General features: G+C 41.8%; 1 protein-coding gene across 1 annotated transcript in view; it reads right to left on the bottom strand.

Moving 5' to 3' along the window:
- XIRP2 (xin actin binding repeat containing 2) overlaps positions 1–14,175 on the bottom strand; it is a 122,552-nt gene that overhangs the window by 41,533 nt on the left and 66,844 nt on the right. The gene's annotated exons all lie outside the window — the stretch shown is intronic.

Below are 14,175 nucleotides of genomic sequence, written 5' to 3'. Positions count from 1 at the left end.
AACTATGTGGTAACCCACGGAAACTGGTCAGGAGGACCAGCGTGTTTAGTTGCTGCAACCTGTGATATGAACTGTGTGGTAACCCACGGCAACTGGTCAGAGGAGGACCAGCGTGATTAGTTGCTGCAACCTGTTAATGTGAAGATTGATGCAAAGACTGTTTGCTTATTGTTCATATTTCTGTGGTTTATGATGCCATAATAAACCATGTGGACTGTTTTGTTTGGAAAAAACCGTGCCCGTGTACGTGAATCCCGTGCTAAGCGAGTGTCCCCCAATACACTCAGTAAGAGCAATCTTACAGTGTGCATAGAAAGGCTCTAGATAAAATCACCTCCCAATTCAACAGTCATTTTGGTGACCGGCATATAATATCACATTTCACCTGCGACAATGGTGATTGTCCTGATGAGGGTCCATCCACTTGGGACCCTACTGCAACAGAGAAGATGCATTTTGTAGTTTCAGCACATTTGTGGCAAAATCCAAAGGGAATCCGCTGCAAAATTCACATGTATGACTTGCAGAAAAAACTCTGTTCACGTTTTACCCTATGTTTAGTGGCTCTTTCGTGCCTTAAGTCCGAACCTCTGCAAAACAGGATTCAGGTGTATTTGCCAATGAAGCCACTGACAGTAATGATGCAGATGGAGTCACCATGTGCTGTGTTGTACACCATTTTTGTCCATATAGACCTAATTGAGGTAAGCAGCAATACATAGTTGACTGTGTCCTGGTTACCACCTTCAATAGGTGTATATGGCTGAAAATTATGCACAATGAAGCACATGGCGACTCTGTCTGCATCCAGACTGTCATAGGCCCCGGCAGTGCTGTAAGGTTGCAGATGGGCAGGTCCTGGATGGAGTGCCTGTGTCACCAAAATGCCTAGCCTTGGTGATGTGAAACCTGGAAAGTAGGCACCAGCTCGAATAGTGCTGAAAGGCATTTCATGGGCACAGATATTGGGTCTGGCTTTTAGGAACGTCCACTGTAGCTGGGTGGGCCTGGCTGTTCCTATACCTGCAGTTCCAGGCCTTGGAATGGCCTATTTAAGGCAGTCCAGCTGACTCACCCATTGTTTGTGAGCGGAGGTGGAAAGGCCTGTGGAGTTGTTTTGTCCCTGCCAGAGACTAAAGGTACCGTCACACTCAGCGACGCTGCAGCGATATAGACAATGAGCCGATCGCTGGAGCGTCGCTGTTTAGGTCGCTCTAGAGATGTCAAACACAGCAACTCCAGAACGATGCAGGAGCGATCCAGTGACGTAACGGCGACTCACTTATTGTTCTCGCTTGTTGTTAGCTCCATGTAAAACATTGCTGGCATCGTTGCTTTTGATGTCAAACATGACGAATCACGCCGACCTGACGACCAAATAAAGTTCTGGACTTCTAGCTCCGACCAGCGATGACACAGCGGGATCCAGATCACTGCTGCATGTCAAACACAACGAGATCGTTATCCAGGACGCTGCAACGTCACGGATCGTTGTCGTTCTCGTTGTAAAGTTGCTCAGTGTGAAGGTACCTTAAGAACAAGTGAGACAAACCCATGCTTTTATATCGACTGTTTATATTCTGTTTGTTTTTGGTTCGCCTTTATGCCGAAGAAAAGGGCATTTGTTTCCCTTATGTTGAAAGTTTATGAAGCCTAATAAACTTTCCTGTTTGCACTAAGACGTTTCTTGCTTGTGTTGATCTGGCGATAACCAACGAGTGAAATCCCTACGGTGCATATGTTCAAATCCTAATTTGTGCGGGTTTGGATGTAACTCCGACAGAGCCATTAAACGTAAGGTGAGGATTGACTTTTGGATTTCACCCGCTCATTGGGAGAGGTGAGATCTGAAATGAAAATCCATAAAATAAATGGACAAGCTGTAAATGCGAGATCTGCCACACAAGCCAATTTGATTGTGCTAGAATTTATTTCATAGAGTATTGGCGTGATCTGGTAAAATCTCATCCAATTTATGTATCAGCCCTGTGAGAATATACCCTTAAGCTAGTTTGGAAAAACACAAGTATAGCAGCTCACCCACATTTTGGCAGATGTACAAGGTATGGGGGATTTTAGCATTTGCTTTCAGAGGCCCAATAGGAGTGAAGCAATTAAAGGCTGTCTGATGATAAGTTTATGCATCTTAATCTTGGGACAGCATAAAATGATTCCATCGCTAGGTCATTTACAGGGCTTCTTGCTGTAGTTTTGATATAATCACTACTTTATCTGATTCGGTTTTGCTAGTTCTCTCAATGATGAGTTCTGTATAAATCTATCCACACCATTGATTGCTTTCTGCATGCACTGTGCATAGGCAGAAAGCTACCTGGAGCTCATGAATAGTGAGGATTACGTGGCTGGAGCTCACCCATGAGAAGTCTGGCAGAGCTGCCACATATAAGAGTTTTTGCACACAAAGTTTTTTGAGGAGTTCTCAGGAGAAACTGAAATGAAAACACCAAGTTTTTTTTTAAGTTTTGAGGACTATTTGGAAAGTTGCCATTCATTTTCTGTGTCAAAAACTCAGCAAATAGCCTCAGTGTGCACATACCCTAAGAGTGTTTTAGCAAAGCTACAGCAAAAAGGTCCAGGAAGAATATGCTCATTCGGCATCATTTAGATGCCAGTGCAGCCACTAAGTTTCTCAGGCCAAGCCACTTTAGGAAAACGATGGTGGTCATTGTCATAAGTCGGCTTTTTCATCGTTCTTGCGTTAACTCCATTGCTGGCCATTTTTCCAATGAAAACAGTGTGAAGAATGGGTGCACGTCACTTCTCTTAATCACTTCAATGTTTCCGAACCCTGAAGCAGTTAAAGAAGTGACGTAAGATGGAACATGTGCACAGCAATTTCGTTTAGGCTGGTTTCACATTTGTGGTTTTTTTTTTGCGTTTTTGTGGTAAAATTAATAAAGATTATTATTATATTTAACATTAATAACGCATGCGTTTTTTGCAGGCGTTTTGACGCGGTTTTTGCTATGCGTGCGTTTTTTCTCTGCATGCGTTGTGTTGTAGAAATGCAACATGTAGTAATTTTTGCTGCGTTTTTTCGCGGCAAAAAAAACTATTGATGTCTATGTAAATGCATGCGTTTTTAAGCGTTTTTTATGCGTTTGTTTGCGTTAAAAACGCATGCGTTTTTATAAAAAAAACAGAAAACACACTGATATGCCACCCCCCACCATAAAGGTGATAAAGGGATCTGTTGTGAATTCTGTAGCAGAGCTCCCTCCTGTGGTCACAAGTGGTACTTCGGCTGATTCTCTCTGTGAGCTTCCGTTGGTGGAGGAGAGTGGTACTGCGGCTTCTGAGTTTCCTTCCTCAGGTGATGTGGTGAAGTCGTTAGGTGCTGCTCTATTTAACTCCACCTAGTGCTTTGATCCTGGCCTCCAGTCAATGTTCTAGTATTGGACGTGTTTCCTCCTGGATCGTTCCTGTGGCCTGCTGCTCTGCATAGCTAAGTTCCGCTTTGCTATTTTGTTTGCTGTTTTTTCTGTCCAGCTTGTCTTTTTGTTTTTTCTTGCTTGCTGGAAGCTCTGGGACGCAGAGGGTGTACCTCCGTGCCGTTAGTTCGGTACGGAGGGTCTTTTTGCCCCCTTTGCGTGTTTTTTTGTAGGGTTTTGTGTTGACCGCAAAGTTACCTTTCCTATCCTCGCTCTGTTCAGAAAGTCGGGCCTCACTTTGCTAAATCTATTTCATCTTTACGTTTGTCTTTTCATCTTAACTCACAGTCATTATATGTGGGGGGCTGCCTTTTCCTTTGGGGTATTTCTCTGAGGCAAGGTAGGCTTATTTTCTATCTTCAGGCTAGCTAGTTTCTCAGGCTGTGCCGAGTTGCATAGGGAGCGTTAGGCGCAATCCATGGCTGCCTCTAGTGTGGTTGGAGAGGATTAGGGATTGCGGTCAGCAGAGTTCCCACGTCTCAGAGCTCGTTCTATGTTTTTGGGTTATTGTCAGGTCACTGTATGTGCTCTGACCTCTATGTCCATTGTGGTACTGAATTACCTTATCATAACAGGGATCCTAACCCTAACCCTAAAGGGATCCTAACCCTAACCCTAACCCTAAAAAGATCCTAACCTTATCCCTAACCCTAACCCTACCCCTAACCCTAACCCTACCCCTAACCCTACCCCTAACCCTAACCATAACCCTAAAGGGATCCTAACCCTAACCCTACCCCTCACTCTAACCCTAACCCTAAACCTAAAGGGATCCTAACCCTAACCCTACCCCTACCCTAACCCTAATCCCTTTAGGGTTAGGGTTAGAATCCCTTTAGGCTTAGGGTTAGGGTTAGGATCCCTTTAGGGTAGGGTTATGATCCCTACCCCTAACCCTACCCCTACCCCTAACCCTAACTATTTCTGTTTATAGTGGGTTTTTTACTTTATTTTGATGATTGGCAGCTGTCACACATTTCTCAGCATGAGTTTAAAAAACGCAAACGCATGAAAAAACACATGTAAACGCGTCAAAACACCGCGTTTTTTTCACCACATGCAAAAACGCATGCGTAAAAAAAACGCAGCGTTTGCACGCGTTTACATGCGTTTTTTCACCACGTGTTTTTTTTTAAACGCATGCGTTTTGAAACGCAAGTGTGAAACCAGCCTTAGCTGGGCACTTTGTTAATTTTATTGGCCATTTTTTGACACCTATTCAAACAGATTCTTGGCGGAATTTATCTGAAAAAGATGCCGTGTGCAGATATTGTGACTGACCCAACAATCGTGGATTTTGTCCCTGCATTATGATACTTCTAGACGGAGCAGAGAAAGCTTAGTGACAGATTATCTTTAATCTGGTTTGTTTTTGTCCTTTGGACAAGGGATAACTTCTTGATCATTGGTGGTCTGAACAACTTCTTGATCATTGGAGGTTTGACCTCTGTGACCCCAGCTATCCTGCAAATGGTACTCATCAGAGAAAACCTCTGAAGAATCACATATTTATGCACAACATAGCACAGAGAAAAAAAAGGAGGGGAAAACCATGGATAAGACAGGTGACATGAAGCAGAATTACCATGAGTGATAGGGATAGGGATGGATAGGGATAAACACCTTGGTCACCTCAGAAAGACCTTTTTGAATCAGGGCTACCATTCAAGAACAATTGAAAACCAGATTACAAGAGCCACCAGAATATCAAGGAATCACCTGCTACATTACAAAGCTAAAGAAGAAAATAACCGGGTACCTCTAGTCGTTACCTACAATCCAAATCTGGAGGTGCTAAGGGGAGCTGCACGGAAATTACAACCTTTACTACAAAAAGATGCCCGATTACAATCCATTTTTCCAGACCCCCCACTACTGTGTTTTAGGCAGCCCCCAAATCTAAGAAGCATCATTGTCAAGAGCGCCCTGTCCTCTCCAACAGCTGCAGGTACCTTTCCTTGCAATCACAAAACGTGTAAAACCTGTCCATTATAATGACCACGGACAAGATAAAGATCCCCAATTCACATCAGGACTACAAGATCCCAGGTACTTTCAGCTGCGACACTTCTAATGTGGTGTACCTAATTATTTGTACTAAATGTCCAACTGGGGGTCTGTATGTGGGGGAGACAGGGCAGAAACTGAGAACGAGGATGAACTCTCATCGCCATACAATAAGAGAAAAAAAAATGGATCTATCTGTGGCAATACATTTTTGTCTCCCAAATCATAACATTATGGACATGAAATTACTTGTGTTAAAAGGTAGCTTCAAATCTCAGAGAGACAGAAGAGTCTGGGAATATAAACTGATGACGACCTTTGACAGTCTTAATGCAGGAATGAATGTGTCGCATGGATTTATGTCTTTTTACATCAACTAAGGAAATGGCCCCTCAGACTATGAGGGGTCATCACAACAGAGACCCTAATCAGAGGACAATAAAACATTCCTTATCTAAGAGCTGGCCCAATATTTATGGACATAACTGTTTATCACTCATGGTAATTCTGCTTCATGTCACCTGTCTTATCCATGGTTTTTCTGTGCTATGTTGTGCATAAATATGTGATTCTTCAGAATTTGTTTTAGTCTTTGCCTGATGAAGAGACCTGTGTAGTCTCGAAAGCTTGCAATTTGTTACCATCTTTTCAGTTAGCCATTAAAAGGTGTCAACCACTGAGGACTCTCAATTCTAAATATTTTTCTATCTACTGGCTAATACGGTACCAAGATATATTTCTTTCCTGTATACTGATGTTTGATATTTTTGCACATTTTCCTGGTGTATCAAAGGTTTGTCCTGTGCTCCCATTGGGAATGAAGCAGAGATTGAGCATGACCACTGACTCTCCATTCCAAGTCTACAGGACTGATAGAGATAGTCCAATACCGTGACCCCCACCTATAATATGGATAGGTGAAAGGTTGCGATCTTGGGAAAACTCCTTTTGGCCCAGGGTAAGGATTGAAGAACGGCAAGATATTCTTGCTGCTTAATGATTATGTTGTGCTTCCACATTTCTTTCCTGCAAAGCTTATCATACAATCAATAGGCTGTAAAGTGGATCTGTCACCAGATTTCTATATACAGACTGCATACATTATATATTAGATCTCTCAGACCTGATGATGCATTTATGCTTTCTTTGAAAATCCACGTCACAGTGGTAGTATAATCTATTTTTAAAGTCTTCAATTGAAATGAGCATATTACAAGTCTCCTTCATGATCCTCTATGTCATGAAGTCGAGGCATACAACAATAATATTTCATCTCCTTTTGAGCTGGGAAAACCCTTCGATCACCAACATTGATAGATCACTACATATGATATTCTAATGTCGCATCCCCGACATGACGTTCACGTGTCAATTAATATAGAAATGCAAATTAAAACTATCAATACATTGATAGTAAACAAGAAAATAGAGGAAACTTTTTGCAGAATAGTTGTATGAAGTGTGAGAAGAAAGTCACAACCTTTTAAAAACATGGCCTTTCTTTTTACTGAATATATGCTAAAAACTAGCTCGAGAAAGAACTGGTTTACTAGAATTTGTCTATGGTAGGTCGGATCTCAGAATGGTGGGACCAAAGAACCGCAGTACTTCACTGTCAGCATTCCGAAATGACTTTCTCCACTTGTACTTCCTAAAAACCTTTGGAAAAGAACAAATGTATTCATAGCTTTAATATATATATGTCTTTCAACTGCAGAGAATAATTGACCCGGCTTTGACTTTGAATACAATCTTTTTTTAATCTGAATTCTTTATTCACCATTAAAGACTTCGACGATATAGGCCGTCACTTCTTCTTTATTATCATAAATGCATCTTCTTAACTCCCAATTATCATTTCTCATTATGTAGCCTCTATACGTAGTCTGATGAGCTTTATTATAAGACTATTCACAGATTCCACCATCATTATCGCCAGTGACGATTTGCAGAGATGTATGATAATGAAGCAATAAAGTCAAGAAAACTCTTCTTATATGAAACAACATTTTCTTGGTGGTTAATGTGACTACAGTATGGCAACGAAGAAATCTGATGATGATGACTTCTCAAGGACGCTGCATAGACATAATGCACTTGGCCATACGGCAAAAGTTACTCTATAGTATTTAGTGAAAGAGACGAGAACAGTAAGATAAGGAACCAACTCCTAAAAAAACAAGGGAGGAAGAATTGTTTTTATGAATAAATTATTATAGAAAACTTTTAAGTATAGAAAATTACAAGTCCTCAGGAAAGATGAGCAAATACAGCTCTGGCATAAATTAATAGACCACTGCAAAATGTTCAGTTTGTCTGATTTTTCACTTTATAGGTATAGTTATTTATTTATTTATTTATTTTATTTCAATAATTTTTTATTTGGGGAAATTTTACAATATCAGAATAACAGAACAGGTTATATGCGACAATATAACATGAGTTGAAATTCAACATATATAATATTATTGGAGTATGATGAAAAATACTATATAAACGATATGAAACTATATGAAGGATAATATAATACAACATTAGGCCAGTTTCACACGTCAGTGGCTCCAGTACGTGAGGTGACAGTTTCCTCACGTATCGGAGACACTGACTCATGTAGACACATTAAAATCAATGTGTCTCTGCACAAGTCAGCGTGTTTTCATGGACCATGTGTCCGTTTGAAAAACACGGAGACATGTCAGTGTTCGTGGGAGCGTACGAATTACACGGACCCATTAAAGTCAATGGGTCCGTGTATAACACGGACAGCACACGGATGATGTCCGTGTGCAGTCCGTGTTCCGTGCAGGAGACAGCGCTACAGTAAGCGCTGTCCCCCCAGCGTGGTGCTGAAGCCGCCATTCATTTCTTCTCTCCAGCAGCATTCGCTGGAGAGAAGATATGAAAAATCTTTTTTTTTTTTTTTTTTGGTGTTTAAAAAAAAGAAATGAATGGCGGCTTCAGCACCAGATGCAGGGGACAGCGCTTAACTGTAGCGCTGTCTCCTGCATGGTGCGTGTGGTACCCAGTCGGCACACGGGCAGCACACGGATGCCGCACGTGTGCCACACTGATGTGCCACGTGAGCACACGGACACATGGACACGGATAATTCCGGTACCGATTTTTCCGGTGTCAGAATTATCTGGACGTGTTCGACAGGCCTTAGACAGGATAGTGGGGAAAAGAGGAAAGGGAAAAAAGGGAAGAAAAAAGGGGGAAGGGGAGGAGGTGAACTTGGATACAATAGAACAAAGGGGAAATTAGGGATAAAACAAGGGAACAGAACCAAACAATAGTCCATTGAGAGTGGTGACACGGTAAAGAGCAACAATCTTAGAAGATTTCTACTTGGTCTCTTAATTTTTGCCAGAGCTGTAAGGCTATGTGCACACGTTCAGGTTTTTTCATGTTTTTTTTCGCATTTTTTCGCGGTAAAAACGCTATAAAAACTCTTTAAAAACGCATGCATTATGCATCCTATCTTTTAGAATGCATTCTGCATGTTTTGTGCACATGATGCGTTTTTTTCCGCGAAAAAACACATTGCGGTAAAAAAGCAGCATGTTCATAAATTTTGCAGATTTTCGGCACTTTTCCCGCTATTCTATGCATTTGGGAAAAAACGCACAAACGCACCAAAAACGCGTCAAAAACGCATGAAAAAACGTGGAAAAAACGCATGCGGATTTCTGGCAGAAGTGTCCGGTTTTTGTCAGGAAAATTTCGGCAAGAAATCCTGACGTGTGCACATACTCTAAATTTGCATGATGTTTATCCAGTGGTCGGGGTCCAATAAAACAATTCTTTCTCCCATTATGTCTGAGTTCTGAATTATTCTGTTAAAAGCAGAAATCTGCAACTATCTATACATATCTATACATAATTGTTATGTTTCCTTGAAATCCCGCCTGTGATAATGGGATGACTGCTGACAAATGATCTCTATAGACCTGAAGTGTCAGCCTAATTTTCGACATAGAAAGCAAAGTAAAAACTGCAAGGATTTTACTTGGAATTTTTTTTTAAAAATGTGTAAAAGTGACCACTTCACACTCCAAGCATGTTTTCACCTTCACGACCAGAACAAATTTTACAATTCTGACCAGAGTCATTTTATGAGGTAATAAGTCTGGAACGCTTCAATGGTTCCCACTGATTCGGAGAATGTTTGCTCATGACATATTGTACTTCATGATAGTTGTAAAAGTTGTTTGATATGAATTGTGTTTATTTGTGAAAAAATCTGAAATTTGGCAAAAATTTGGCAAATTTTGAAATTTTCAAACTTTTAATTTTTATGCCCTTAAACCAGAGAGTTATGTCATATAAAATAGCTAATCAATAACATTTCCCACATGTCTACTTTACATCAGCACAATTTCTGAAACATTTTTTTTTTAGTTAGGAAGTTAGAAGGGTTAAAAGTTGACTAACGATTCCTCATTTTTACAACAAAATTTATATAACCAATTTTTAAGAAACACATCACATTTGAAATGAGGGGCCTATATCACAGAAAATACCCCAGATTAACACAATTCTAAAAACTGCTCAAAACCACATTCAAGAAGTTTATTAACTCTTCAGGTGCTTCACAGGAATTTTTGCAATGTAGAAGGAAAAACTGAACATTTAACTTTCTTTCACAAAAATTTTAATTGAAACCCAAATTTCTTAATTTTCAAAAGGGTAACAGGAGAAAATAGACCCCAATATTTGTTGTCCAATTTCTCCTGAGCACGGCTGTACCCCATGTGTGGGGGGAAAGTACTGTTTGGGAGCATGGTAAAGCTCAAAACAGCTGATATGTGCCCGGAATAGCCACAGGTGAAATTGCGATCTACAAGCAACAATTAACCAGTTTAATGCCGCTGTCAAATGATGACAGCGGCATTTCACATGCATTTTTGGCAATCGCGCCGGAACTCCGCCCACCGGTGACCCCCGTCACATAATCGCGGGTCATCGGTGTGTTGACATTACAACTGGAGGTCTCCTGGAGACCTCTATTGTTCTTAGTGCCGGCTTGCTGTGAGCACCACCCACTGGTTGGCACTCATTGCAAGTGAGTAATTCTTCTACAGAGAGGCTATCTGATTGTCACATCTATGTCGCAGTGCCAATCGGGCTACGGGAGCGTCTAGTCTCCTATGGAGACTATTGAAGCATGCCAAAAAATATTAAACAATATATAGAAGTTCAAATCACTCCCCTTCACCCCATTGAAAATAAAACAATAAAAAAATCAAGATACATATATTTGATATCACCGCTTTCAGAATCGCCCGATATATCAATAAAAACAAAGATTAACCTGATTGCTAAACGGTGTACTGAGAAAAAAAGGCAAAATTCCAGAATTACATTTTTTTGGTTGCCGCGACATTGCGTTAAAATGCAATAACCGGCGATCAAAAGATTATATCTGCACCAAAATGGTATCATCAAACATCAGCTCAGCGTGCAAAAAATTAGCCCTCACCCCACCCAAGATCACGAAAAATGGAGATGCTATGGTATCGGAAAATGGTGCAATTTTTTATTTATTTAAATTTTTTTTGAAAAGTTTGGAATTATTTTTCACCACTTAGATAAAAAATAACCTAGACATGTTTGGTGTCTATGAACTCATAATGAGGGGCAAAAACCCCGAAACAGCTGTCTGTGGATGGATACCATGCTTGGCATAGGTGGCTTTCCTTCATAGGATGCAGCCCTTCCCGTGGTTGTTCCTTCCCGGGGAAAGGCCTGGCTATTCACTGCTTGCGTCGAGAAACACGTGATGGTGTCTCCGCAGCTTCTTTACTTGCATCTGCATATTTCCCATAAGGGATGGGGGCAGTGTTCTGGAATCACTGCGTTGAGAAACACGTGATGGTGTCTCCGCAGTGTTGGATGTTTTGGTCTCCCCAAGGCCAATCATCTGTGCCTTTATAGCCTTTTTACTAGGCACTGCTCCTAATAGCCAGATTCCTACTCCACACTGATGAGGGGCAAAAACCCCGAAACAGCTGTCTGTGGATGGATACCATGCTTGGCATAGGTGGCTTTCCTTCATAGGATGCTGCCCTTCCCGTGGTTGTTCCTTCCCGGGGAAAGGCCTGGCTATTCACTGCTTGCGTCGAGAAACACGTGATGGTGTCTCCGCAGCTTCTTTACTTGCATCTGCATATTTCCCATAAGGGATGGGGGCAGTGTTCTGGAATCACTGCGTTGAGAAACACGTGATGGTGTCTCCGCGGTGTTGGATGTTTTGGTCTCCCCGAGGCCAATCACCTGTGCCTTTATAGCCTTTTTACTAGGCACTGCTCCTAATAGCCAGATTCCTACTCCACACTGATGAGGGGCAAAAACCCCGAAACAGCTGTCTGTGGATGGATACCATGCTTGGCATAGGTGGCTTTCCTTCATAGGATGCTGCCCTTCCCGTGGTTGTTCCTTCCCGGGGAAAGGCCTGGCTATTCACTGCTTGCGTCGAGAAACACGTGATGGTGTCTCCGCAGCTTCTTTACTTGCATCTGCATATTTCCCATAAGGGATGGGGGCAGTGTTCTGGAATCACTGCGTTGAGAAACACGTGATGGTGTCTCCGCGGTGTTGGGATGTTTTGGTCTCCCCGAGGCCAATCATCTGTGCCTTTACAGCCTTTTTACTAGGCACTGCTCCTAATAGCCAGATTCCTACTCCACACTGATGAGGGGCAAAAACCCCGAAACAGCTGTCTGTGGATGGATACCATGCTTGGCATAGGTGGCTTTCCTTCATAGGATGCTGCCCTTCCCGTGGTTGTTCCTTCCCGGGGAAAGGCCTGGCTATTCATTGCTTGCGTCGAGAAACACGTGATGGTGTCTCCGCAGCTTCTTTACTTGCATCTGCATATTTCCCATAAGGGATGGGGGCAGTGTTCTGGAATCACTGCATTGAGAAACACGTGATGGTGTCTCCGCGGTGTTGGATGTTTTGGTCTCCTGAGGCCAATCATCTGTGCCTTTATGAACTAATAATGACCTGGAGGATAATAATGACAGGTCAGATTTAGCATTTAGCAAATCTAGTAAAAGAATTCAAACAAAAAACAAGTGTGGGATTGCACTTTTTTTGCAATTGTACCGCACTTGGAATTTTTTTCCTGTTTTCTAGTACACGACATGGTAAAATCAATGGTGTCATTAAAAAAAACAACTCGTCCCGCAAAAACCAAGCCCTTGCATGGCCATATTGATGGAAAAATAAAAAAGTTATGGCTCTGGGAAGAAGGGGAGCGAAAAATGAACACGCAAAACAAAAAAAAACTCCGTCCGGGGGTTAAGGGGTTAAGCATCAACATTAACAGAAACACTGGAAATAGATCACTCTGTTTAAAATGACTCTATATAATATATGAGTTTCACTTTTTGTATTGAAGAACTGAAATAAATTAACTTTTTGATAATATTATATTTTAATTTTGCAAGAAGCATATATATATATATATATATATATATATATATATATATATATATACTGTATATTTGTTTTACACTGTCCTCCATGCGCACGGACAGCCGCCGGAGAAGCAGCGCTACTGTAAGTGCTGTTCCCCTGCTTGTGGTGCTGAACGCTGCTTTCATCCATTATCCTCTGCTCTGCCGGCAGCAGTGCGAGCAGGGGACAACGAATGAAAGAAAAAAACGACATGGGGCCCCCCTATATTTTTAAACCAACCCGGCAAAAATGAATGAGAAGCAGCGAGCACAGACTCAGTGATGTCAACGCTAGTTACTGAGTCTCTGCAGTGTCTCATTCATTCCCCAGTAGTTTACAGCCGGAGGCGGTCGCATTACCAGCGTTCCTGGTTGTAAACTGTACATTCCCCTAGATATGGATTACTGCGTGGGACTGACTGTACACCGAACAGGTATGGGTATATTGTTGTTTTTTTATTTTGACATTTTTTACAGGAGATTGAGTGCTTTGCTTGGCATGGCAGAAGAAAAAAGATGGCAAAACTGTGTTTATTGTTTGATTTCATTAAAAGACTTTTTCTTACTGTGTGGTATTTTATTAACCCTTTAACAACAATAGGATTAGTAATGGATTTGTGTCTTATTGACATTACTAAGCCGGCTTAATGTCACCTTACAATAGGAAGGTGACATTAACCCTTCATTACCCCACTTGCCACAGCTACAGGGCAAGTGGTAAGAATCGGGCAAAGCTCCAGAATTGGTGCATCTAATAGATGCGCCTTTTCTGGGCAGCTGCGGGCTGCTGTTTATAGGCTCGGAGGGCCTATATCCATGGCCCCTTAGGAGCCTGATAATAGCAGCCCGCCCCAGTGAGTTTTGCCGTGTTGGTTGAAAAATATAAGGGGATCCCACGTCGTTTTTTTCTTTCTTTCATTCTCCCCTGCTCACCGGCTGAGCAGGGGAGAATGGATGACAGCTTACTGTAGCGCTGCTTCCCCAGTGGCCGTCCGTGTGGTACTGATGTGACACACGGTTGCCACACATGTGTCTCACATAGTAAACTGATGGACACATGGACACGGATATCTCCGGTACCGTGTTTACATGTACCAGAAATATCAGGACGTGTTAAACCGGCCTAACACGGTTTATGCGATTGAGCTTTTAGGTTGCTTATTTATGATAAGGAATATTAGTACATTTTAACCACTGATCCACCTTCCAAAACAAGTGTTTCCCATTGACTTTAAAACTTTGGTAAAGGTCTC

This window comes from Ranitomeya imitator, chromosome 7, assembly GCF_032444005.1.
Source record: "Ranitomeya imitator isolate aRanImi1 chromosome 7, aRanImi1.pri, whole genome shotgun sequence".
In the NCBI taxonomy this organism is placed as follows: Eukaryota; Metazoa; Chordata; class Amphibia; order Anura; family Dendrobatidae; genus Ranitomeya; species Ranitomeya imitator.
Note: the sequence above shows the minus strand (reverse complement) of the source record. Positions and strands in the feature narration are given on the sequence as shown.